Here is a 4,288-nt window from a genome sequence, read left to right as displayed (position 1 = left end):
GAGGTCTCCCCACTTGAGAAACCTTGCAATTTTTTAAAAATTCAGAATATTAACTTAATTTAGCCCCATTCTTATGGGACCTGCCTATTGCAGCCTAATCCTATGTGTATTTACAGATAAATAAGCTCCACTGTATAGTCCGCGCCAAGCCCTCTGTTTTATTAGAATGGCTTCATGAAGTTCACCAGTCTAAATATGAGTAGATATGAATGAGCCCTTTTCTCCTGACTCACAATGAGATATCAAAAGGATTGATGCTGATTTGCACACACTGGAAGGATATAGGAAAGAAATGGCATCAATTCCAAGGAACAAGATTTAGTTAAACAGCTGACAGCAGTAATGGCCTGCCGTTTTTCAAGGAAGAAAACAAGTCTACAGATATCAGATATAGCTTAGGTCTAGTCTTATAAACGGTGCTTTATTTCAGTTCATGAATAATAGATAAAGCTCCTTTTTGTGTCTCATTGCTCCTCACAAAGTAAAAGATGAGCATTATGTAAATACAGTGTCTCAAAATGGTCTTCTGTCAAAGGCATCCAGCTTTCTGCTTCTAAGTTTCAATGTAATTGACAAAACACTGGATAATACTGATTATGCCCTCCCTAGTAAACAACTTACTTATGCCCATAAACAGCTGTGTTTACGCCTCAATGAATTTCTAACTTCATTACAAAGTTGTCATCACACTGTGAAAGAGCAATGTACAAAATCCTCAGCATTCTGCTTACCAGCTGGCAAAAAATATTTTTAGTAATAATGGTAAAATTCATTAACTTTGATATACTCCTAAGGTTTTGGAGTTTTACTGGGATTTGCTCTCTTGACATTTCATATAGTTGCTTTTATTTTTAAGCGGCAGCACCAAAAAGGCTGCAAGAAAAACAGGGCAGCTCACACATTTAATATTTTTAGCATGATTCAGTTGTTTGGGACACATTTGCATTAGCAAAATCCCACAGGCCTGCTTAAGAGTAGAACAGGACTCGTTCCTTGTAATAAACTGACTCTAGTAGAGTGTGCCACGGCTCCCAGCATTGCTTCTATTGACCTTCCTTGTTTCATTACATGAACTTTATTAAGTAGCTGCAGGTTATCCCAAGCCAAAAATAAGACCAAAAAGATGAAAGGTAACACTAAGAAAGTGTGGAACGTAATTTTATTAGTTATATAATTAGTTATATAATCAATACATATTAATTTATTGTAATAAGAGCAAGAACAAATAAAAGGGGGTGACTTGGGTTTTGAGAAACAAGCATTTTTCCAAATCTGTTCATAACTTTCCACCCTCCGCAATATTTGAAAAAAATAGGCTGCAAATAAGAGCAAATGCAATTGGCTGAGTTCAGGAAGTACTCATCTTCATGGTATAATTTCACAAATTTTGTTCATAATGATGACATGATCATCTCCGTTTTTGCAGTACGGAAAGAAAAGTGCAAACACTGGTGTCAAATATCGGGGAGGGGGGATGAACCAAGTGAGAGGGCATATTCTGGAAAGTATTTGTTCACAAAAACCATTTATAATTTATACCATAAGCCTATTTATATCACAAGCTTACTCAAAAATATGTCCCACTGGGTTCAGTGTCTGTCACCAATTTGCCAAATGTGTCCTATGCTGTGAAGAGAGGAAAAAAATTCTGGTACTTGGCAGTGTTGCTTTCACATTTGCATTCATTTCTACCCCCCATAGTTGATTTATCTTTTGACTCAGTTCTTACTTTCTTTTGAGCGTATACTGCTTTTATTCTGTTAGCTGTCTTGTGGAACCAGGGAAAGGGACGAAAAGCAGTGTGTTCATCCTAAAATTTATCAAAATATTGCAGTCTTATCACTGACCAAGGCATGCACAGTCAATGTTTCTCTCTACTGTGGTTTCTTGCTAAGCTTTGCAGGTTTCTCCAGAGCTTCGAACAGTGCTTAAGAAATGCCAAAACTGGTCCACAACTTTATCATCAAGAATTATTGTAGCTGACAAATGAATATTTTTGTGCAATTACCACTAATGCCTATTTGCTTGTGTCCACAACATCTAACAGCACATTATCTTCCACCCATGTTTGGGATAGTTTTGAGAATCATCTATAAATTTAACAGTGGCCAAAATCCTCTATCACAGTGGTTCCCAACCTGGAGTGTGTGTACTTTCAGGAGTACTCAGCAGAACATTAATGGGTGCATGAAACTTGTTTAGTAATGGTAAAATAATCAATAATCGAGGAGGCTGAGAAGCAGGAGCTGCTGCTTCTGGTGGATTGGCGTGTGAGAAAGCAAAGAAACAAGCTGACAATGGTTGGAGGGAAGCGTGGGATGAAGCAATGGCTCAATGCAGTACCATGACTTGGGTGGCCATCTCCTCCATCTGAGCCTATGGTTTTCTCACTCTCACAGTGGTGCCACATGGTGGTTCAGCGGCGTCTTCTTCAGAAATATCTCTGGGGTCAGCTGCTCTTCAGGAGGCAAGGAACTGATGCTTTTGCTGCTGCTTTGGGTAGTTGCTGATAGTGGCTCCTCACCTTTCTCAGACAGAGAAAGGAAAGAAGTAGAATCCACCAGCCTGCAAAGCAGTTTTTAATGGCTGTTTTGTAGTCTTATCTTTATTAGTTCTCTTGTCTTGATGGAGGAAGGGCTAGATATAAATATTTAAAATAAAATAAATCCAGCTGTGTGTGTGTGTGTGTGTGTGTGTGTGTCTGTGATTATTAAAATAGTTATACCCCACTCTATATTACAGAATTTCTGGACAGAGTCCAATAAAGTAAATTTTAACAATTACAGGGCAGTTGGCCTGCTACATTTGTAAGCTTGCCATTACTGCTCCTCAGCAGTTCTTCATGATCCTCATCGAAGCAGGAGACTGTTTGTGAATGACAAAGGATTTTTAAAGTGTTGTTTAACATGGGAAAACTCAGAATTGATTCTAACTGTTGTGAAGTAGTTGTGTGTGTATTAGAATCCAGAATAAAGTAATAGTTAATTTTCTTCAAGTCTCCAGTTGCCAAGCATGACACTGTATTGCAATGTTTATACATTCCATTCCTTGTTTTATAATGTCTAGCTTTCCCTGATTCATGCTTCTCACATTCCATGTTCCTATAATATACGTTATGCAGCCTTGGATTTCACCTCTGAGCATGTCAACAGCCACAACACTACTTGTAGCTTTCCTTTGCTATACTCCAGTAGCTTATTGAGTACTGTAAGTGTGATGCCAAATTTTGGCTAGGTTTCCTAATTATTTCTTTATATAGTAAGTCTCTGTTACATAGTTATGATGCCACATATACTGGATTAGGGCTAATGCTACCATTGAGAGAAATACTGCTCCTCTTTCACACCTAAATTTTTTTCTTTGCAGTGTGTCTTAAGCAGCGGCGTCTGTGCCAGGCTGTCTCCTAGTGCGGGGGCAGGGCTTTGGGGCAGAACCAAAAGGACCCACTCCCAACTCCCTAACCTTCATGGCCTGACTTCAGAGTAAAGCTGTGTGCAACAGGGACAGGGGGCACTGGGCCTTCTCTGTCCCTGTTCTGGGTGACTTTATTCTAAAGTAAAAGCCACACAGGGCATGGACAGGGGGTGCTGGGCCCTCTGCCTCTCTGTCCCACATGGCTTACTCTAAAGTAAAGCTGCATGGAGCAAGGACAGGGGTGCCAGGCCCTTTTCCTCCCTGTTCCGTGCCATGGTACATGGCAGAGAAGTGGGTGTGCTTACCCCCCTTCTGTGGCGTCACCCCCCCTTCAGTGTTGACACTGGGTGTGGTGTACTACTGTTCTTAACTGGTAGAACTGTTGTTTATCATGGTCATTGGGAAATTCAAAACACTCATCTTTTTTTTGGAAAATTGGTACAAGATCTCTCCAATTACAAAATCAAGCAAACCAATTTTTTATGACCAACAGCAGGATTAAGGATGTCTCAGTCCCATACTACCATAACTGCATCAGTACATAATGTAAGTGGAATTGGGACATAAGTATGCATTGTCATGGTACACCTACACACAGATCCCAGGCTGCAGCAGTGGACTGTTTGCTTCCAAGAAATGGAAGAATTTACAAAATCCCACTTTAAAACATCACTCATATAGTTTTGAGGGTTTCCTGTTTGTAATTTTGAAGGAAGTTAGGTTGTCAGAAATGTCAGGATACATGTTACAGGTTTTTAATGCTCAACATTGGACCATTCACAGAAATGTTGTACCTCGCCATATACCTGGCCACCAAGCTACTATTGAATTTGATCTCTTTTTCACAGATCTCAGTTGGAACTTGATCCCTTTT

Source organism: Sceloporus occidentalis, unplaced genomic scaffold (genome assembly GCF_023333645.1).
Source record: "Sceloporus occidentalis isolate IW3139 unplaced genomic scaffold, rSceOcc1.0.p SCAF_5, whole genome shotgun sequence".
Taxonomy (NCBI): Eukaryota; Metazoa; Chordata; class Lepidosauria; order Squamata; family Phrynosomatidae; genus Sceloporus; species Sceloporus occidentalis.
The sequence above is the reverse complement of the archived record's forward strand: the minus strand, read 5'-3'. Positions refer to the sequence as shown.